Below are 24,505 nucleotides of genomic sequence, written 5' to 3'. Positions count from 1 at the left end.
GGTCAGGAGTTCAAGACCAGCCTGGCCAACATGCCGAAACCCTGTCTCTACTAAAAATGCAAAAATTAGCCAGGCATGGTGGTGTGTGCCCGTAATCAAGCTACTCAGAAGGCTGAGGCAGGAGAATCGCTTGAACCCAGGAGGCAGCGGCTACAGTGAGCTGAGATCGTGCCACTGCAATCCAGCCTGAGCGACAGAATAAGACCCTGTCTCAAAAAAAAAAAAAAAAAATCCACACTGGCTGTCAGTCAGCCTCCTCCCCAGCAACCCCAGTTTATGCTCAATGGGCTCATGAATAAAGTGGTGTAAGAGGCAGGTATAAAGGTAAGGCATGGCCCATAGAGGATTCCTTGTCACCAAGGCTGGCCTATCTATTGCCAATTGGCTTGCCAATTGCTGTGCTACGTATCTAAATTGCCTACAGCAGCAATCAACCTTGCAGCCCATTCTTTTACCATCCCTGGAGAACCAGGCTGACACCCAGCAGAAGGCTGATCATGTTGGAACTGCTCATCACTAAGGGGACAGAAAATTGCCCACAGTGAAAAAGACTTATGCTAGATAAGAATTTTCCATATCTGGCCGGGCGCAGTGGTTCACACCTGTAATCCCAGCACTTTGGGAGGCGGAGGCAGGCAGATCACAAGGTCAGGAGATCGAGACCATCCTGGCTAACACGGTGAAATCCCATCTCTACTAAAATTATAAAAAATTAGCTGGACGTGGGGGCAGGCGCCTGTAGTCCCAGCTACTCAGGAGGCTGAGGCAGGAGAATGGCATGAACCCGGGAGGTAGAGCTTGCAGTGAGCTGAGATCCGGCCACTGCACTCCAGCCTGGGCAACAGAGCGAGACTCCATCTCAAAAAAAAAAAAAAAAAAGAATTTTCTATATCTGCCTACTGTGCTCCCTCCTGCAACACAATCTGCGTTGTCTATCATCCTGGTATCCAAACAATATTGTTTCTCACAAGAATCAAGGCAGTCAAATGGTTCTCTTCTCTTATCACATACCTTGCCTGAGCAACTGGCCTATAGAACACTCAGCTCCAGGGCCGAGTGGAAAAGCAACACTTGTCGGGGTGTGGTGGCTCATACCTGTAATCCCAGCACCTTGGGAGGCTGAAGCAGGTGGATCACTTGAGGTCAGGAGTTCAAGACCAGCCTGATCAACGTTGTGAAACCCCATCTCTACAAAAACACAAAAATTAGCTGGGCATGGTGGTGCACATCTGTAATCCCAGCTACTCTGGAGGCTGAGGCAGGAGAATTGCATGAACCCAGGAGGTGGAGGTTGCAGTGAGCTGAGGCCATGCCACTGCACTCCAGCCTGGGCGACAGAGCCGAGACTCCATCTCAAAAAAAAAAGAAAGAAAACAAAAGCAACATTTGTTAGGTTGGGGTGTGTTGTTCTTGATGTGGTTTTTTGGTTCTGAACCAGCACCCGACCATCTTGGGTGCTGTCTCTCCTATGGTCAGAACACGTTGTTCTGGATGCCAAGGGTGGGGATGTGAGCGGCATCTCTTCACATTCCACCCAGTGATTTACTCAAAAAAGTTTGATCATGATCTATTTGACTGTGATTCTGCTTGTTTAGACGTCTGAGATCACAAGAACAAAATTGTTCCACCATTAGACACACCCGTGTTCCCATAACTGAAAACTACCCTTTGGCCATTTCAGGTTCCTTTTGTCCCTGAATAAACAGGCCAAAAAAAAAAGGGGGGTGGGGAGAGGAGGAGGGATTTACCACATTGGCTGAGAAGAGTAGACTGATTATCAAGGAGAAATTGAGTTCCTGTTAAATCATGCCATTGATGGGAGAATATTCCTCAAACCCAGAAATTTTGTCATGTCAGGGTGGTAAAAGTCAATGGAAGACCATGGGAACCAACATGACAAGGACCTTCCTAGGGTTCATGCCATTCACAAAGGAAGGTTTGGATGACCCCCCTAAATAAAGACTCTAGCCTGCTCAAGGCAAAGAGAACACAGAATTGGAAGCGGAGTAAGAAATGGACACAATAAATACCAAATAAACCTCATGGTCAGTTGCGGAAATGAACACTGTTCATTGTTATAGCAAACTTATTTCTTCTTTCCACACTGTGTCATGTTTTTCTCTCTCTCCCATTTTTCTACCATTGAGACAGCCAGGTGGGAGGGAGTCCAACCTCTCCAACCGGCCTACACACTGGAAGGAGCCACACAAGTTCATGCCATTTGCAGCAGGGAGGAGCCTGGCCCCTCCTCTTCCTGTGTGGAACCTGGGATTCGAATGGCTAGGCAGGAAGTGCTCTAACAGGGACCCTGGCCTAGCTGAGAGTTCCTATTTCCATATTTTCTAACTTTTTTACCCACTAAAACCCTGGGTTTTTGGTTTTGTTTTTTGTTTGTTTGTTTGTTTGTTTGTTTGTTTTTTGAGATGGAGTCTCGCTCTGTCGCCCAAGCTGGAGTGTAATGGCTTGATCTTGGCTCACAGCAACCTCCGCCTCCCAGGTTCAAGTGATTATCCTGCCTCAGCCTCCCAAGTAGCTGGGATTGCAGGCACCCACCCTCATGCCCAGCTAATTTTTGCATTTTTAGTAGAGATACAGACAGTCTGTTGGCCAGGTTGGTCTTGAACTCCTGTCCTCAAGTGATCCGCCCACCTCAGCCTCCCAAAGTAATGGTATTACAGGCATGAGCCACCGTGCCCGGCCATAAAACTCTTGTCTTACTCACCATTCAAATTGTCTGCGAGCCTACATTTTCATGGCCGTGGGAGGAAGAACCCCATCTTTAGCTGAACTAAGGAAAAGTCCTGCAACACAATTTTACATAAGACTCTTTGGTGGGTGTTAACTTCATAATTTTGTCCACAGGTTATCGTAAAACCATACAGGACTGTGGTTAAACAAAAGAAAGAAGGACTGATCCCCAGAGATGAACCCTGCAACTGATGACATTTGCGGTCCCTGCTTTGGGAAAAAAGTATTCTCATTTGCATGAGGAATGGTTTTATTGCCATCATGAGAGCATTTTTTGTTGCTGTTGTGGTTTGAAAGTTTAAGTGTGGGAAGATGGGGATACATGGGTGTCAAGTGGTCAAAGGTTTGGTCTATGGCAAAAATTGGACTTTGGCTTCATCAGCTCCATCCCAACCCCCTTGGACTTGGCTCCACTGCAAGCTGGAGGCTGAGAAACCAAAGACTACATTTCTGAGGCATCCTTCCAGCTCAAGTTTTTTATGTGACCTTGCCACCCGAGCCCTCTCTGAGCTGTGAGAAAGGATGGGAGCAGGGTGTTTGAGCCCAAATCTGGGCCATGTTCTTAGCCATGATGAAAAGTTCAAGGTGTTAGGAGGCCGGGAGTGGTGGCTCATGCCTGTAATCCCAGTACTCTGGGAGGCCAAGGCAAGTGGATCACTTGAGGTCAGGAGTTTGAGACCAGCCTGGCCAACATGGTGAAACCCCATCTCTACTAAAAAAAAAAAAAAAAAAAAAAAAAAGGGAGGGGTTAGGGTCAGAAAGGCGGGAGTTCGATTCCTACTCTGCTACCTAATCCCTATGAGAATGTGGGCAATTTACTGACCTTCTCAGAGCCAAGCCTCGGTACCCCATGTGTCAAATGTTTATCTGTACCTAGTAGAATTATCCCAAGAAATAAGTATAAACCACCTTGTAAAGTACCTGGCACAAATCATGAAATGTCATTTCCCTATCCCTTAACAATTGATAATCTCTTTGGCAGTCAGACAACTGGCCATATCTTTTTCAGCGATGCAATGAGCAAAAAGTGTGCAACATTACAGGAATGATAAGAAAAGAATTTCTATTATCTAGCAGGGCATAAAGCCAGAGAAAATCTTACCCTAACTGAGGTCTGATTTATTTTTGGAGGTAGAAAGTTATCTGGGCAAAAGCCTCCTTTAGAATACAGGGCCAATATCATATTAAAACTTCTGGACTATATCACTGTTTAAACATATGGTTAAACGTACCTACACATAGTTTACAGGTAACAGAACTGTGTTCATATGCAGCCTTCTGCTTCCACTACTATCTTGATTTATTTCTTTCTTGAAGCAGAAAGTGCTATTGCCTAGAGGGATTTTATTTTTATTTTTATTTTTTTAGTATTCTTCAAGTTAATGTTAATGTTCCTAAAATATGTTGTTACATGCTCTCTACTTTCACGGTAAAGCAGAACTATATTGAAATGCTTATTATCAAAATTCACGCATGATTTAACCTATAGAAATGAAAAGAATAATACTTCAAATTGTTTCTTCACAGTGGAAACCCCCACTTTTTAAACAATGAAGTGTCAGGGTTGGCTGTCCTACTGAGGCTACTGTTCTGGAAATGTTTGGCACCTGATAACCCTAGGCAGAACAAGAAAGCTATTCATTATCCAGTATCAAAATATACAGTGTTAGATATCATTTCTGGTGTAAACTTCTCAGTACTTCCCATGACTAAGGTGGAGGAAAGAAGTTCCCCTTTCAGAGAACAGGTTTGGAGGAGAGAAGGGATTATTTTCTCTTTTATTGAAATATGTCATGGGTTTGATGAAAGTTATGTGTGATGCTTAAATATTTGAAGACTATACTAATTTGGTTTTTCTATTGTAACCAGGAATATAGAAACAATGAGCAGATATTTAGATATATAGGATAGAGTACACCCACATATTAATGGTAATAGGGATGGAGTAAGTGAAAGAATAGGAAATACAAGCAAAAACAACTAAGAGACAGATGGCTACAGAAGAGGAAAAGAAGATATTAAATGCAAAGAAAGAGGGACACAAAAATAAAAGAGAGAGAGAGAAAACTCTAAAATATAAATAGAAGGCTGGGCACAGTGGCTCATGCCTGTAATTCCAGCACTTTGGGAGGCCGAGGAGGGAGGATTGTTTGAATCCAGGTGCTTAACACCAGCCTGGGGAGCATGGAAAAAACACATATCTACAAAAAATACAAAAATTAACTGAGCGTGGTGGTGCACGTCTGTCGTCCCAGCTACTTGGGAGGCTGAGGTGGGAGGATCGTTTGAGCCCAGGAGGCAAGGTTTCAGTGGCCAAGATGGTGCCATTGCACTCCAGCCTGGGTGACAAAGCCAGATCCTGTCTCAAAAAATAAAATAAAATGTAAATAGGAAACACAGTGCTAAAGAATCTGAACTCAACACCTAGGTCTTGGAATAAGTATAGGAATGGAGTTGTTTATTTTTCTCTCCCTTACTTGCCAAGTCAGCGAATTCACCACTGCATCACTCAAGTTCAGTACAATGCCAATAAACTCTTGTTCCGTAACTGAGTGAGGTTGAGGAATCATCATAGAACTACTGAATGTTAGTTACAAAGACCTTGAAAGATACACTCTCTTTGAAGCTATTGTTCACCGTATCTTGGTTCTTTCTGGTAACAAACAATACTCTTCTCAAGACAGTTGGAGATAGATAGCTTTCTTCTGATAGGATAAAACCTCCTGCCTCTGCCTACCAGGTTAGCCCTTGGAACTGTATCTGGCATATCTAACTTCTCTTCTATAGGACAGCCCAGCGGAAGCCAGCTTTACATGGCCGTCAAGATCACCTTGAAACCCCACTGTTACTCACACCACAGTTTCCAATGCCCTCGTCTTTATGACTCCATCCTCTAAGAGCATTTTCCTGATCTTCTTTTCTCCTTTCAAAGCATGGCTGCTTCTCTTGGTGTGGTTGGAACAATACAAAGGAAAGGGGCCATGACTGCCTTCATTCTAGAGACTGCAGGTATAATACTATACCTTCAATTCAAATTACTTTTCTTTGAGCGGTCACATGGTAATAAGAAGAGCTCACCACTGAAGGGCACTTTACAGTTTACATGCCTCATGCCTCACACTGAAAAACAGTCTTCATCCTCTCCTCTGGGTACAAAGCTCTGGGAAATGTTTGAAATAGGACAAGGAAGTTTGTCTTTGATCAAACAAACTTCGTGCACCAACTCTCCTTCCCGCCCGGGGATGTTCCCAAGTGCCTTTCCTTCAGTTTCTGCACTTAGCAAAGCTGACTCACCCTTACTTGCCAACATGCTGGCTTGCCAGCATGCTGGGGGCTTCTCCGTTAACTTCCCTTCTCAACAATCCCCTCCAAATCCTTTCCCAGCCAAGCTCTTCTTCCTCCTGCCCATAATTCTGGTTAAGGGAACAAGTGCTGAGCCAGGTTACATCATTACTCAGGGGCATGAATCCAGACAATTGATTTGACCTTCATTCTGTCTCCTGTAAAATGAGGATAATAAAAATGCTGACCTTCTTGAGTCCCTGAGAGATATAGCAATAAGTGGAAACCCCTCAAATGGGGCCGGGGACCCAGAAAGTCCTCAGGAAGCATTAGTTAGTATCACAGTGCTTGTCCTGGGTCTGCCTCCTGAGGAAGCCCTGTGATTTATTCAGTCACACTAAAGACTGGCTTCAACTGTCATGTGCAGGGTTCCTTACACTGAGCTCCTGAAACTGTATGCACAATTATGTGAATCCAAATGTATTTCCCCTGAAATTCTTTACCCCAGGTGCAAAGTAGAGTCATGTGGGGAGCTTTTAGAAACCACTGATGTCCAGCCCCATCATCCCCAACCAGATATTCCAATGCAAAGCATTCCTGAGTAAGGCCCAGGCACTTCTCCCAGTAAACGTAACAGGCAGCCAGGGGTGAGAACCACTGATGCATGCATGGCAAGATTCTTAACAAAGGTGAGCATCAGGTCACTTGTGTGGTCTAAGAAAAATAAACTAAATAAAAATAAACCCTATAGGTCTGAGTTAGGATAAAGTAGCTGTTTTAAAAGCAATACAGGTGATTTGGATAGAGGCAGGAGGCAGATAAATTCTAGGCAGACAGGGGCAGGACCCCACTGAAACTCCACCTTTGAGTTGAAAAGCCTGAAACCCACGGCCCAAAGTGAGAACTTCTATCCCTTTTTGCCTGCTCTCTCCCAATTGGTTCTTTCTGAATAATGTCTTTTTACCAATCAAACATTGCCCTTTCCAAAACTACCTAGAGCCTGTGCCACTCCCGATCCTGTGCCTATAAAGACCCCAGACTCAGTCAGTAGAAAGAGAGAAGTGACTTGACTGGAGAGAGGTTACTTGGCTTCAGAGGGACCGCTGGACTTCAGAGGAGAGATGGCTTAACTTTGGACTTCAGGAGATTATTGGTCTGTCCTGCCCCATCTCCAGCTTCCCTCTCTGCTGAGACCCATTTTCATCGCTAAATAAAATTCTCCACTTTCACCATCCTTCAGGTGTCCATGCGACCTCATTCTCCTTGGATGCCAGACGAGAGCTTGGTACCCATCTAGTGCAGGAAACCAAAAAAGGCCATCACAATGGCCCTTTGCTGTCACTGGTGGAGCGATGAGAGCATTATAACATGCCCTCTGGGGCTTTAGGGTTGCAGGAACACCCACCTGGGTACCACTGCAGGGCCCACATGAAGTCTGCTCCTTCCAGCGCCCAAAGTGGCCAGCCAGATCCTACACTCACTCGCTCATGTGCTTCCTCCCACGAGAGGTTAAGCATGACAGGCCAAATAAATGGGTCACCCCTGTTGCAAGTCTGATGAAGGGGTTGAGAAAAACCCTGCTTCAATTCTGATATGCTCCAGAGAACCACTGGCTGGCAAGTTTTCATCACATTTTCCAAACGTAAAAAAAAAAAAAAAGAAAAAGAAAAGTGGCTCCCTAACAGAAGTCAATGGTGTGGTATCTACCTAGGATGAGGTTTTTTCTGCCAGGCTTCTCTTTTCTGGCCTTAGGTGTTCAGCCCTAAGCTCCCTGGGGCCAGCCCTGGCTGTTCTCCCTGCTAATCAGGCAGATCACCAACCAGAGCAGCTTTCATCTTTACTGAGAATGAGGAAAAGCAGGAGAAATGGCTGAAACCATGGGGTTCCTTCTTCATCTTTATTCACAATATTTTGGATTGAATGAAATAGCTTTAAGAAAGTTGTTTCTATTTCTGCCAACATATGCATGTGGGAACAGATTTTTAACAATAACTGATAAAAATGAAATCCAGGAAGAAGTAGGATATTGTCACTTCATTTCACACTGCACCAAATATATATGTGCAAATTGACAAGCTTGTACAAAGAAACAAAAAAAAAGCCCAAGTAAGGTAAAATATCTGAATTCCTTAATATAATCTCTTTAAAAATTTATATATCAACATAAGTTTACCTCCTGGGCTTTCTTAAGATACATTTTTCATTATAGCAAAATTGTTCTTCCCATATTTATGGTGTTAAAATGTCCTTTCTTTAGTGAAATGGTGGCACATTTGCTTTTTCATTGGTTTGTAATGACTTTGCTCTGATAAAGAACTGGGAACTGTATGTTAGTAAACAGCCCTCTGCTCTGCATCCCCCACAACTTTTTAAAAACCAATCTGTGAAATCCCAGAGTCTTGCAAACAGGAGGTCTCTGCATATCACTTTTCAAAATACTTAACCAATGTACAAACACCTGAACCCCACGCAGACCTACAAAATGATTATCTCCCAAATACTGGCTTTTAAACAAGTGCCCCAGACCCATGCTGAAATTTGACACCCAAACTGGAGGTATTGCATTTTTTGTTGTTGCTTGTTTGTTTGTTTGAAATGGAGTCCCACTCTGTCACCAGGCTGGAGTGCACTGGCACAATCTCGGATCACTGCAACCTCCGCCTCCCGGGTTCAAGCGATTCTCCTGCCTCAGTCTCTCGAGTAGCTGGGACTACAGGTGCATACCACCATGCCCAGGTAATTTTTGTATTTTTAGTAGAGAAGAGATTTCACCATGATGGCCAGGTTGGTCTTGATCTCTTGACCTTGTGTTCCTCTCGCCTCAGCCTCCCAAAGTGCTGGGATTACAGGTGTGAGCCACTGCACCTGGCCGGTATTGTATTTATAAAAGGAAAGTTTCTTTACTCAAATGGATTTATAACTAGTGACACAACATAATGAAAGGAAGGATGAAGGATAAAATGTGTCAAGTATTTTGGGAAAGTGGATATGAGTGAACTTGAAAAGTACTCTTTTACATGAAATATGAAAACAAAGCATGGAAGAGGATGTTGGATGGATGGATGGATGGATGGATAGATGGATGGATGGATGGATGATGATGGTTGGGTAATTGATAGAGAAAAGAAAAGCAATGGAAACAGGAATAGAAAGAATTGGGAAGAGGGAGAGAATTAGATGAAGAGGAAGAGAAATATAAGAAAGTGTGTAGATAGCGTCAAGGAAAGAATGCTGAGAATTACTCTACAAATGAAAATACTAATTATGTCCTCAGTTTTCTTTTCTGAAAATGAACAAAATGGTTCTGCTTTCCAAGTGTAGCATTGTCTCTATCTATGGGGTAGACAAAGAAACAGAAAAAGGAAAAAATGTGTTAGATTATGTGTTAGTTTCCTATTGTCACTGTACCACACTACCACATTTTAGTGGCTTAAAAATACAAATGTATTCTTTTATAGTTTTGGAAGTCAGAAGTCCTAACATCTAGGCAGCCTTCCTGTGCACTTCTCTTGCAGCTCTGAGATCCAGCAACATCTTTGGGTTCTACTTTCTCATGACTGCCAAGATTGCCCTGGGGATAGAGTTGCCAGATTTAGCAAATCGAATACAGGACACCCCAGCAGCTTTGAATTTCAGCTAGACAGCACATGGGTTTTTTTGTTTGTTTGTTTGTTTGTTTTTAAGTGGGCTCCAAATATTGCCTGGGACATAATAGCACTAAAAAATATATATATTGTTTATCTGAAATTTGAAGTTAATGAGGCATCCTCTATTTTATTTTATCTGGCATGTTTCCTTAGGGATTATACCTATTCCAACCAGCCAGATGGGGAAAAGATCATGAGTAATCGTGCTCTAGGGAATATTTATGGTCCTGGCCAGGATACATTTACTCATCAAGAATCAATTCGCTTCCCACTCTAGCCAGGTTTCTCTTACATCCCTCCACCAGCCACGTGTTTCTTCTAATCTGCTTTAATCATATTGCCCCTCTCTTTATCAGCCTCCCAAACTCCTCAATGTGTCCTGGAAGTCCCTGCCCCTAACCCAAGTGGGCAGCCTCATTTATTCCTCATTCTTCTCTTCCCCAACTCCTGACACCTTTCTTCCATGCCTCATAGAAATTGCTGAGGAAAAGAGGCAAACTCTAAAATATCTGAAGAGATTTACTCTGAGCCAAATATGAGGGACCAATGATCTGTGACATGGCCCTCAGGAGATCTTGAGAACTTGTGCCCAAGGTGGTCGAGGCACAGCCTGGTTTTATAGATTCAAGGGAGACAGGAGACATTCATCCAATACATGTAAGATGTACATTGATTCAGTCTGGAAAGCCGGGATAACTCTAGGCAGTGGGGCTTCGAGGTTATAGGTAGATTTAAAATTTTTCTGATTGAGAATTGGTTGAAAGAGTTACTATCTAAAGACCTGGAATCAATAGAAACGAGTGTCTGGTTTAGGACAATAAGCGGTTGTGAAGATCAAAGTTTTATCATGCAGATGAAGCCTCCAAGTAGCAGTCTTCCAAGAGAATAGACTGTAAGTGTTTCTTACCAGACTTTAAGGTCTGTGTCGATGTTAATGCTGGTTGGCTTTTCCTGAAATCCAAAAGGGAGGAGGGTGTAATGAGGCATGTCCAATCCTCCCTTCCCATCATGGGCTGAACCAACTTTGGAATGCCGTTGTCCGAGAAGAGGGGTCCATTCAGTTGGTGGGCGGGGTCTTGCAATTTTATTTTTGGTTTACAAACTCTTTGAGCCAAAATAGAGTTCATCTGTGCCTCAATAATTGCTCAGAGAGGGAGGAAAGTCATGACTGAAATGGGCTGATTGTCACTTAAATAAACACCCAGGGCCGCACCAGGAGGAGGTCCGAAGCAAGTCTTCCGACTTCCCTGTGAAATCCCTTATTCCTTTTCCTCTGTCTATGGATTCTGAGTCCAGGGTCTTTAACTGGCTTGAGTAATTTTTGTTAGCATCTCCAAAGAGGTAAAAGAGAAACTGAATATAGAAAATAGTGCAAGAATAGAAATTCATTTAAGGTAGGGTGGTTTTTAGGCTTCCGTTCAAGAAAAATAGTCTGACCCAGTTTTCAACTAGGTCAAGATGTGGTAGACTGAGTTAAATCGTGAAAGGCTCACATTACCCTAGAGCAGAGGAAGATTTTTATGAAGTCACTTCCTTGCTGCTTCTTTTGCTGGAGTGAAACTTGCCATTCCAGCCGAGTGAGTATGGTACCCTGAGGGGGCGAGGGAAAATGAACTCATAACTTTAGCAGCCCTCTTCTTGCATTTTCCCATCCTCCTCCCACCTTTTACCAGGCTCACCATTCCTTTCTGCAATAGTTGGTTTTTCCCTGTTTTAATGAGTTGGAATGACCCAAAAGGGGTGGCTTTGTGGTATTTTTCATCTCTTCTTTCCGCCTTTTCTTTTACTCTTAGCAGAGTAAGAGGGAGAGAGACTTGCAAGTTAGAAAACCTAACAGTGTTTATCTTTTTTCTTCTTCCTTATTTTCTCTGGCATCATAACTCTTACATAGTTTTTGGTTCTTTCACTTGAGTATTTACCTTAGCCTCTTTACATGATCAAACTATTAAGATTCCTCTTATGCCATTCTTGTTTCTCTTAACAAAGGTGTTTCCCATCACTTGGTTCTGTTGATCTTTGAAATTTGAGCCCTTTTGATTTCCTGCAAATGTTTGCTCTTTTAAGAAAGAGAAATAAAAATAAGCCACATTTTATTTTTGCCCCATGAACTTCTAATTTTCATGTTTCTATTAAACATTTCTGATCATTTCTCTTTTTTTTCTGCTAAAACTTTTTTACTTTTCTCTCATTTATCTCTCCCCTTTTTCATCTAAGAGAGATCTTAAGAACACAGCTTCCAATGTCTGCTTTGTTTATTTCTTCCCTTTCGCACTGCAATGCTTCCCTATACTTTTATCTTCTTATGTCTTTAATCTCTTTTCTCTATTTCCCTCCTGACTCATTCCCTTCTCTCTCTTCCCCTTTGTATCTGTGCCTGAATTTTCTCAAGTTTTCCTTCGTTTTCTCTTCTTTTCTTTACATCTTCCTTGGTTTTTCCATTGGTTTGTATTTCTTTGTTTTAAGGGAGAAGGAGGGATATCTTAGATACTCCTTTTTACTTCATAACAAAAATGTTCTTGCTTCCAAAAAGTCTCTAGTAAATCTAAACATGAACAGGACATATTCTGGCCTCTGACCTGCCTTGGGGGCCCCATTTCTTAAACCCTCACACTCACCTGGGGTCCAGACTAGAGGGAAGAATTGCAGCGCCAAAGGGGTGAAATAGGCAAAGAAGACTTTAGCGTGAGTCTTGCCTCTGCCTAGAAAGCTCCTTCCTTCTCTGCTAATTTCCTTCTTTCCCTCCAAGACTGATCCACGGAGTGAGGACTTATTCTCACCTTCCTAGCCCTGCTGGCCAAATCTCATTTAACCTCATTATCACTCTAAATTCAAGGTGGGATTGTAAATTTGATCTTTTAAAAAATTTTTCAGTTATAGCAACATATGGAAGAACGCATGAAATAAATATACAGTATATTAAATCATTACGTTTTGAAAATCTGTGAACCTGCGTGCAAATCAGCACTCCCTGAAACCTCATGTGTTTTGTTTCAGCCATACCCTGCTCACATGCTCCTGGAAATAACTACTGTCCTTGCCCTTCTGATAATCACTTCTTCACTTTTCTTTATCATTTCACTACCTTTGTGTGCACGCTTAAAAGTAAAGTTTAATTTTTCCTGGTGTTGAATTTTAAAGAAATAGCGTCATCTTATGAGTGTTCTCTCTTGTCGTCTTCCTTTCACTAGATACCATGTTTAAGATTCCAGGATGTTATTGCATTCAGCTGCAGTTTATTTTCTCTTCTGTCTAGATTTCCATTGCTTGTGATGCCCCACAATTTATTTATTCATTTTAAAGTTGATGGCCCAGTTTGGAGCTACAATAAACAATACTTCTGAAACCATTCTTTTACAAGAGTCCTGGCACATGTATACATGCATTACTCACGGGCATGTATGAGAAAGAACTGCTGACTCAAGGAGTATACACGTGTTCAGCTTTAGTAGAAAATGCCACACTGGACCAGGCACAGTGGCTCACACCTGTAATCCCAGCACTTTGGGAAGCCAAAATGAGAGGATTGCTTCAGCCCAGGAGTTCGAGACCAGCCTGGCCAACATAGTAAGATCCTGTCTCTAAAAATAATAAAAATAAAAAAAGTAGCCAGGCGTGGTGGCATGTGCCTATAGTCCCAGCTACTTGGGAGGCTAAGGTAGAAGGATCACTTGAGCCCAAGAGTTTGAGGCTTCAGTGAGCTATGATCACACTGCTGGACTCCAGCTTGGGAACAAAGTGAGACTGTGTCACGAAAAAAAAATTTTAAGACAAACTATTTTCCAGTGGGGTTACCACAGTTTTCTTTCTCAGCAGCAGTGTCTGGGAATTCCTTTTGCTCCATAGCCTTGCCAAAACCCTTGCTCAATTGATGGGCAGAAACGGTATTCTCCGTCTCTATATGCCCGGACCTACCAGATTGACTGGCATGTAGAAGATGCTCTCATTCGTTATTATTTTATAAAATTCCCTTGTGTTTATGAATCATTATAGACTTAGTCCAAGTCTAAAATTTTCCAAGGATCCATCTTAGGGAGATTTATGGTCAAGAGAATGTGAACAACATCAACTCTGGAAATTTTTTATTTTTTTTTTGAGATGGAGTTTTACTCTTGTTGCCCAGGCTCAAGTGCAATGTCGCAATCTCAGCTCACTGCAACCTCTACCTCCGGGTTCAAGCAACTCTCCTGCCTCAGTCTCCCAAGTACCTAGAATTCCAGGCACTTGCCACCACGCCCGGCTACTTTTTTGTATTTTTAGTAGAAACAGGATTTCACCATATTGGCCAGGCTGGTCTCGAACTCCTGACCTCAGGTGATCCACCCGCGTTGGCCTCCCAAAGTGCTGGGATTAAAGGTGTCAGTCATTATGCCTGGCCTGTATTGCTATGTTTCTCATGGAACATATCCTTAAACCCTCACCTCTAATAAGTAAATAGATGCCTAGTAAATGTTGTAAAATTACAAGTCATTATGTATGGATTTTTATTAAAAGATGTCAAAGAAGACACATTTGGACACACCTAGCACTGTGTCTTCATACTTTTCTGGAGATCATTTACTAGGAATGAGATGAAGTGAGCTTCATGCACAGAAAGCTGAAACTTATAAACACATGTTCCAGGATTTTTTCTTAAATGTCAGTGAAGTTTTGCTAATAAAAATTTCCCCACCTAGAAGTAAATGTTTCCCTTAATTCGGATGTTAATTGAGTGTACGAGGTAATGCTCTACTTTTTTCTTAATACCATTTGGTTAGGGTCTCTGTGATAAGGTGGCTTAAAATTCTCATCTTTAAATCTCTTCGACCTTTAAAACTTTTTCCTTAAAACAATGTACATTTGAAAATGTTCTTCAAATAGAACACAAGTCTATGAGAGAAATTATTTCCCTTTATAAAGAACTTTTAACAAGTTGATAAGAAAAGAGAATATTAGTCATTAGAAAATTTGTGTAAATTGTTGTTACACTTCAAAAAATAATGTTTGAGACACAGAAAGGAAAGAATCCCCCAGGGCTTCATCTTATCCAATTATCAGTCCCTACCAACTTCATCAAGTCATTTCCTAAATGATGGATAAATCCTTATTAGAGAGTTACAGTCATCAATCAATAGAACAAAAAAAAAGATTAAAACTTTATTCAAAATGATTGTATTTTAGGGCCGGGCACAGTGGCTCACCCCTGTAATCTCAGCACTTTGGGAGGCTGAGGCAGGTAGGTCTCTTGAGGTCAGGAGTTCAAGACCAGCCCGGCCAACATGGTGAAACCTTGTCTCTACTAAAAACACAAAAAAATTAGCTGGGCATGGGCATGGTGGCGTGCACCTGTAGTCCCAGCTACTCAGGAGGCTGAGGCAGGAGAATTGCTTGAACCTGGGAGGCAGAGGTTGCAGTGAGTTGAGATCATGCCACTGCACTCCAGCCTGGGTGACAGAGCGAGACTCCATCTCAAAAAAAAAAAAAATTCATTTGATTTGGCATAGTGACTCACACCTGTAATCCTAGCATTTTGGGAGGCTGAGGCAAGAGGCTTGCTTGAGGCCAGTAGTTCAACAGAAGCCTGGACAACATAGAGAGATACTGTATCTACAAATAATAGAAAAGTGAACCACCAGGGGTGGTGGTGTATGGCTTTGTTCCCAGCTATTCAGGAGGCTGAGGTAGGAGGATTACTTGAGCCCAGGTGGTCAAGGCTGCAGTGAGCCATGATCATACCACCACACACCACCAGCCTGGGTGACAGCGCAAGACCCTGATTCAAAAAAAAAAAAAAAAAAAAATCACATTTGCCCCCTGGTCAGACATATTGTTTCTTTGAAGTCAGAAATAAAGGACTTTTTGCAAAAAGAGGTTGTCATCAGCAAAGGGGGAAAACACATCATCAAATGACAGGGACTTTGCTGAGTAGAAAGAGCAATCAGCTGGGGCTAAGAGGTTTCCTAAGCTGTAGCCTTCTTGGTGTATACTTGAAAAGCTCCCTGAGCACCAATTTCTTCACTTGTAAAATTAAATAAATTAGATAATATCCAAAATCACATGCAGGCTTTAGTTTATGTGATTGAGTGAGTGATAGTAAGGCCCAGAAATAATGAGAAAGTAAAACTTTCATTTTAATCATAGAAAGATCACAATGTAACCACCTTGTGGGTTCTTCTTGCACAGATAGAATCAATTTATCAAGACAAGAGAATTGCAGTAGAGAGTTTAATACACACTGAGCTGGCTAAACAGGAGACCAGAGTTTTATTATTACTAAGTTCAGCCTCCTGAAAATTCAGAGGCCAGGTTTTTTTTTAATTTTTTATTGTTTTTTGTTTTGTTTTGTTTTGTTTTGTTTTGTTTTGTTTTCCAGACAGGGTCTTGCTCTGTCTCCCAGACTGGAGTCCAGTGGCATGATCACGACTCACTGCAACCTCAACCTCTTGGGCTCAAGCAATCCTCCCACTCCAGCCTCCGAAGTAGCTGGGACTACAGATGCATGCCACCACGCCTGGCTAATTTTTGTATTTTTTTGTAGACATGGGGTTTCACCATGTTTCCCAGGCCTGTCTCAAACTCCTAAGCTCAAGTGATCCACCCCTCTTCGGCCTCCCAAAGTGTTAGGATGGCAGGCATGCTCCACCACACATGGAATAGAAGCTAGGAAGTTTTTAAAGATAGTCTGGCAAACAGAGGCTAAGGAATGGGGAATGCTGATTGGTTGGGCCAGGGATGAAATCATAGAAAGCCATCCTCTTGCTTTGAGTCAGTTCCTGGGTTGGAGGCACAAGACCAGATAAGCCAGTTTACCATTCTGGGTGGCAGCAGCTGGTTCATCAGAATCCAGTCATAAAAATACTTTGAACACCAATCGTCTTAGGTCTTACAATAGTGATGTTATCTACAGGAGCAATTGATGAGGTTAGGAATCTGGTGGCCTCTGGCTGCATGACTCCTGGGCCATAATTTCTAAACTTGTGGCTAATTTATTAGTTTTACAAAGGCAGTCTTTTCCCCAAGCAAGAAAGGGCTTTGTTTTGGGGAAGGACTATTACCATCTTTGTTTTAAAGTTAAACTATAAACTAAATTCCTCCTGTAGTTAGCTCAGCCTATGCCCAGGAATGAACAAGGGCAGCTTTGAGGTTAAAGGTAAGATGGGGTCAGTTAGGTCAGACCTCTTTCACTGTCATAATTGTCCTAGGTCATATTTTTCTCATTGTCATAATTTTTACAAACATGGTTTCAATAATGTTTTACATACTCTAGAAATTCAACAAAAAATCCACTACACATTTACCAAAATGGCTTTAAAACATTTAAAAACAACAGTACTAAATGTTGGCAAGTACGTGGAGTAACTGGAACACCTATGTATGGTTGGTGGGAATTTGAAACGTTATAACCATTTAGGAAAAAGGTCCATCGCTTTCTTATAAAACTAAACATATATTTACCCCCCAACCCAGCAATTCCACCTCTAATGTACCCAAGAGAAATAAAAATATATGTCTACAAAAATATTTGTACAAGCGTGTTCGTAACAGTGTGAAACAAAAATGAAATTCTAAGCCTCCCATCTGACTAAATGGATCCTCTCTCCTGATTGGCCAAGGGGATCCTAAAGAAAACCTAAAAACTATTTCAGGCTATGAGGGGAAGGGAGAGGTCAAACATGCCTCGTTATATCCCATCTTGTTGAAGTTTAAGCAAAATTGACCAGCATTAATATTAAAACAGAGATCCTAAGACTGACAAAACAAACTCTTTGTAGCAATGAGATACTGTACTCCAACCTACCCCTGATATAGCATCACATGAAGTACAGCAGGTCCTGAAGGAAATCAAAGTATTTCATCCCAAAATATATTTATTTGACATGTATTGAAATGGCCCTGCAAAGCCATCTTTTATGGGGAAAATTTGCATTTTGTAGGGAATTCCCTTCCCTTTCCAGGTCTTTTCCTTAGTCAGGAGAGACTTAACTAAGAGACTGACACCTTTTAAGGTCTAATAAGAGACAGTTACCATCTATTCTCTCTGAAGCCTGCTACGTGGTGGCTTCATCTACATAACAAGAACCTTGGCTTCCCCCTTATCTTAACTCAAGCATTTCTTTCTGCTAACTTCAACTTTTTAGGCAAAACTTAACCTTTTCAACCAATTGTCACTCAAAAAATCATTGACTCTTCCTATGACCCATGGCTACCCTCTTCAAGATATCCCACCTTTCTGGGCCAAATCAATGTATATCTTACATGTATTGATTTACATCTTTGCCTGTAACTTCTGTCTCCCTAAAAGACAGAAAACCAAGAGGTAACCCAACACCTTGAGGTCATGTTCTCAGGACCTCTTGAGGCTGTGTTCTGAGCCATGGTCTTATATATTTGGCTCAGAATAAACCTCTTCAAATATTTTACAAAGTTCAGCTTTTTATTGGTCAACAACAGCTTTATTCATAATAATCCAAAACTGAAAATAGCATGGATGTCCATCAACAGGTGAATGAATGAACAAACTGTGGTATATCTATACAATGAACCACTACTCAACAATAAAATAGGAAATGCGCCATTCAGTTAGTAGCATTGCTAAAAAAAAGAAATAAACAAAATGGGCTATTAATACATGTTGCAATATAGATGAATCTAAAAATCACACCAAGTGAAAGAAATCACATACTGTATGTTTTAATTGGTTCTTGCATTGATATAAAGAAATACTTGAGATTGAGTAATTTATAAATAAAAGAGGCTTACTTGGCTTATAGTTCCACAGGCTGTATAGGAACCATGATGTTGACATCTGCTCAGCTTCTGAGGAGGCTTCAGGAACCTTACAGTCATGGCAGAAAGCGAAGCGGGGAAAGGCACGTCTTACATGGCAGGAGCAGGAACAAGAGAGCAAGGCATGAGGTGCTGCCCATGTTTTAGCAACGAGATCTCAGAAGAATTCACTCACTATTATGCGAACGACACCTAGAAGGTGGCGCTAAACCACTCATGAGAAATCCACCCCCATAATTCAACCACCTCCCACCAGGCCTCACCTCCAACATTGGGGATTACAATTTGACATGAGATTTGGTGGGGACACAGATCCAAACCATATCACTGTGTGATTCCATTTATATCAAGTTTTAGAACTAATCTACAGTGGAAAAATTAATAACAATGTTTGCCTTTGGGATAGTTGTTAACTATTGATGAAAAAAGGTGTGGGAGAACTTTCTAGGGTGATGATAACACCATATATCTTTGGGGCTTGGATTTGCACTTTGACAAGTGCAGGCATTTGTCAAAATTGATGGAATGGTACACTTAAGATTTGTGCATTGCATTTTAGGTTAATTACCTTAAGCATGATAAACAAATATTGAACCATAATTAATGATAAGTAGTTTGAAATAGGGAGAGGTAGAGAACACTACGTCTGCAACTTATTTTGAACTTTTTCAAAAACTATGTTGGGTTGATGATAGATAGAATTAGGAGATGAAGCAAATTGGGATTACATATATTAATCACAGTGTCTGGTTAGTGGGGGGGTATGTTCACTGTACAACTGTTTCAATATTTCTATATGTTTTACATTTTAAAATTTATACAATAAAATGTTAGGAAAACAAATCAAAAATTAAAGTGAAAAGGAAAGAAGTGAACCTGATTATTTGTCACAATGATACTATACAATAGAGAAAAAAGTTATTTAAAGTCATTTTTTTAACACAATGCTTTGTAATAACTTAGTGGGACAGGGTGGACAGCAAGATGGCCGAATAGGAACAGTTCTGGTCTGCAGCTCCCAGTGAGATCAACACAGAAGGTGGGTGATTTCTGCATTTCCAACTGAGGCACCCAGTTCATCTCATTGGGACTTATTAGACAGTGGGCATAGCCCACAGAGGGCAAGCCAAAGCAGGGTGGGGCATTGCCTCACCCAGGAAGTGCAAGGGGTCAGGGAACTCCCTCTCCTTGCCAAAGGAGGCCCTGAGGGACTGTGCCGTGAGAAATGGTGCATTCCGCCCCGATACTAAGCTTTTCCCATAGTCTTCACAACTTGCAGACCAGGATATTTCCTTGTATGCCTACACCACCAGGGCCCTGGGTTTCAATTGCATAATTGGGCTGCCCTTTGGGCAGACACCAAGCTAGCTGCAGGGGTTTGTTTTCGTACCCCAGTTGTGCCTGGAATGCCAGCGAGACAGAATCATTTACTCCTCTGGAGAGGGAGCTGAAGCCAGCGAACCCACTGGTCTTGCTCAGTGGATCCCAGCACCACAGAGCCCAGCAAGCTAAGATCCACTGGCTTGAAATTCTTGCTGCCAGCACAGCAGTCTGAGGTCAACCTGGGACACTCGAGCTTGGTGGGGGGAGGGGCGTCCACCACTACTGAGACTTGAGTAGGCAGTTTTCCCCTCACAGTGAAAACAAAGCCTCCGGGAAGTTCAGACTGGGCAGAGCCCACCGTAGCTCCGCAAAGCCTCTGTAGCCAGACTGCCTCTCTAGATTCCTCCTCTCTGGTAGGGCATCTCTGAAAGAAAGGCAGCAGCCCCAGTCAGGGGCTTATAGATAAAACTCCTATCTCCCAGGGACAGAGCGCCTGGGAGAAGGGTCAGCTGTGGGCACAGCTTCAGCAGACTTAAACGTTCCTGCCTGCTGGCTCTGAAGAGAGCAGTGGATCTCCCAGCACAGTGCTTGAGCTCTGATGAGGGATAGACTGTCTCCTCAAGTGGGTCCCTGACCCGCATGCCTCCTGACTGGGAGACAGCTCCCAGCAGGGGTCAACAGACAACTCATATAAGAGAGCTCCGGCTGGCATCTGATGGGTGCCATTCTGGGAAGAAGTTTCCAGAGGAAGGAACAGACAGCAATCTTTGCGTTCTGCAGCCTCTGCTGGTGATACCTAGGCAAACAGGGTCTGGAGTGGACCTCCAGCAAACTCCAGCAGACCTGCAGCAGAGGGGCCTGACTGTTAGAAGGAAAACTAACAAACAGAAAGGAGTAGCATCAACACCAACAAAAAGGACATCCACTCAAAATCCCATCCAAAGGTCACCAAGATCAAAGACCAAAGGTAGATAAATCCACGAAGATGAGGAAAAACCAGTGCAAAAAGGCTGAAAATTCCAAAAAACCAGAATGCCTCTTCTTCTCCAAAGGATCACAACTCCTTGCCAGCAAGGGAACAAAATTGGACAGAGAATGAGACTGGTGAATTGACAGAAGTAGGCTTCAGAAGGTGGGTAATAACAAACTACTCTGAGCTAAAGGAGCATGTTCTATCACAATGCAAGGAAGCTAAGAACCTTGAAAAAAGGTAAGAGGAATTGCTAACTAGAATAACCAGTTTAGAGAAGTACATAAATGACCTGATGGAGCTGAAAAACACAGCATGAGAACTTCGTGAAGCATATACAAGTATCAAAAGCTGAATCGATCAAGCAAAATAAAGGATATCAGAGATTGAAGATCAACTTAATGAAATAAAGCATGAAGACAAGATTAGAGAAAAAAGAATGAAAAGGAACGAACAAAGCCTCCAAGAAATATGGGACTATGTGAAAAGATCAAACCTACGTTTGATTGGTGTACCTGACAGAGACAGGGAGAATGGAACCCAGCTGGAAAATACTCTTCAGGATATTATCCATGAGAATTTCCTCAGTCTAGCAAAACAAGCCAACATTCAAATTCAGGAAATACAGAGAACACCACAGAGATACTCCTTGAGAAGAGCAACTCCAAGACACGTAATTGTCAGATTCACCAAGGTTGAAATGAAGGAAAAAATATTAAGGGCACCCAGAGAGAAAGGTCAGGTTACCCACAAAGGGAAGCCCATCAGACTAACAGTGGATCTCTCTGGAGAAATCCTACAAGCCAGAAGAGAGTGGGAGCCAATATTCAACATTCTTAAAGAAAAGAATTTCCAACCCAGAATTTCATATCCAGCCAAACTAAGCTTCATAAGCAAAGGAGAAATAAAATCATTTACAGACAAGCAAATGCTGAAAGATATTTGTCACCACCAGGCCTGCCTTACAAGAGCTCCTTAAGGAAGTACTAAATATAGAAAGGAAAAACCAGCACCAGCCACTGCAAAAACATACTAAATTGTAAAGACCATCACAACTATGAAGAAACTGCATCAACTAACAGGCAAAATAATCAGCTAGAACCATAATGACAGGATCAAATTCCCACATAACAATATTAATGTTAAATGTAAACAGGCTAAATGCCCCAATTAAAAGACATGGAGTGGCAAACTGGATAAAGAGTCAAGACCCATCAGTGTGCTGTATTCAGGAGACCGATCTCACGTGCAAAGACGCACATAGGCTCAAAATAAGGGGATGGAGGAATATTTACCAAGCAAATGGAAAGCAAAAAAAAGCAGAAGTTGCAATCCTAGTCTCTGATAAAACAGACTTTAAACCAACAAAGATCAAAACAGATAAAGAAGGGCATTACATAATGGTAAAGGGATCAATGAAACAAATAGAGCTAACTATCATAATATATATATGTACCCAATACAGGAGCACCCAGATTCATAAAGCAAGTTCTTAGAGGCCTACAAAGAGACTTAGACTCCCACACAATAAAAGTGGGAGATTTTAACACCCCACTGTCAATATTAGACAGATCAATGAGACAGAAAATTAACAAGGATATTCAGGACTTGAACTCAGCTCTGGACCAAGCAGTCGTAATAGACATCTGTAGAACTCTACACCCCAAATCAACAGAATATAAATTTTTCTTGGCAACACATTGCACTTATTCTAAAATTGACCACATAATGGGAAGTAAAACACTCCTCAGCAAATGCAAAATAATGGAAATCATAACAAACAGTCTCTCGGACCACAGAGCAATCAAATTAGAACTCAGGATTAAGAAACTCAAAACCACACAACTACATGGCAACTGAACAACCTGCTTCTGAATAACTACTGGATAAATAACGAAATTAAGGCAGAAATAAATAAGTTCTTTGAAACCAATTAGAACAAAGACACAATCTACAAGAATCTCTGGTACACAGCTAAAGCAGTGTTTAGAGGGAAATTTATAGCACTAAGTGCCCACAGGATAAAGCATGAAAGATCTAAAATCAACACCCTAACATTACAATTAAAAGAACTAGAGAAGCAAGATCAAACAAATTCAAAAGCTAGCAGAAAACAAGAAATAACTAAGATCAGAGCAGGACTGAAGGAGATAGAAACATGGAAAACCCTTTGAAAAAATCAATGAATTCAGGAGCTAATTTTTTGAAAAGATTAACAAAATAGATAGACCACTACTAGCCAGACTAATAAAGAAGAAGAGAGAAAAGAATCAAATAGACACAATAAATAACGATAAAGGGGATATCACCACTGATCCCACACAAATACAAACTACCATCAGATAATACTATAAACACTTCTACACAAATAAACTAGAAAATCTAGAAGAAATGGATAAATTCCTGGACACATACACTCTCCCAAGACTAATTCGGGAAGAAGTCAAATCCCTGATTAGACCAATAACAAGTACTGAAATTGAGGCAGTAATTAACAGTATACCAACCGAAAAATGCCTACGACCAGATGGATTCACAGCCGAATTCTACCAGAGGTACAAAGAGGAGCTGGTACCATTCCTTCTGAAACTATTCCAAATAATAGAAAAAGAGGGACTCCTTCCTAACTCTTTCTATGAGGCCAGCATCATCCTGATACTGAAACTTGGCAGAGATACAACAAAAAAGAAAATTTCTGGCCAATATCCATGACAAACATCAATGCAGAAACCCTCAATAAAATACTGGCAAACCGAATCCAGCAGCACATCCGAAAGCTTATCTACCATGGTCAAGTCTGCTTCATCCCTGGGATGCAAGGCTGGTTCAACATATGCAAATCAATAAATGTAAAACTAAAATCCAAGAAATTAAGTAAAAACTCTGTAACATTAAATGTTTGGAAATATCAATATAAACTAACACATTTTCCAATATATTTCCTAGTTCTTCCCTTATGGATAATATTAGGAGCTATAACACCTGTTTGCAATAAGTACCTTAGAATTTAGATTTTGGTTTCAATATGCCATCACCCGCCACCCACAACATAACTATGGCTTCTTGGAGAAATAGCTGATTCCAGGTCTGAGGTAGAGAAGACCAAAGGCAAGCCTGAGACATCTTGCTACAGAAAGCCAGGAATGCTCAAAGACTAGTGGGCACATGTCAAAAGGGCACAGGAGCTACATTTGGGTTAACATGGGCTCCACCAACCCTAACCCTAACCCTAACTCTAATCCTAACCCTAACTTACATTTGAGTCTTTAATCCATCTGAAGTTCATTTTTCTATAAGGTGTAAGGAAGGGGGAGGTAGGGTGTGAGTGACATGGGTTAACATGGGCTCCACAACAGTAAGTGATTGCAAAACTTTGAATAAATAAAAACCCATACCATATAGAAAGAGGAAGGGAAACATACATTTGCTGTCACATCAAATGCTTACTCTGAAAAATTGTTAAATTTTTCTAACTCTATCCTCAGGGACTGAGGAAAAGCTCTTCTTTACAAAGGAATTTTAGCTAATCAATGCAGAAGGAATAAGAGATTTTTTTAAACCACCAAAGAAGTAATTGATTCAGGCAAGGATCATCCATGGATTTAAAAACATTACTATTCAAAACCATAATGGGGAACAGGATATTGGCATATATCAAAATGTCACCCCATGGATTATTTACTATTTGCATAGGGAAGTCCCTCCCTTATAATGGAGAGGTATGGCTGGCATCCTGCGATGATCACCAAGTGATCAAATTAGCTTCACTAAT

Source organism: Macaca mulatta, chromosome 12 (genome assembly GCF_049350105.2).
Source record: "Macaca mulatta isolate MMU2019108-1 chromosome 12, T2T-MMU8v2.0, whole genome shotgun sequence".
Taxonomy (NCBI): Eukaryota; Metazoa; Chordata; class Mammalia; order Primates; family Cercopithecidae; genus Macaca; species Macaca mulatta.
Note: the sequence above shows the minus strand (reverse complement) of the source record.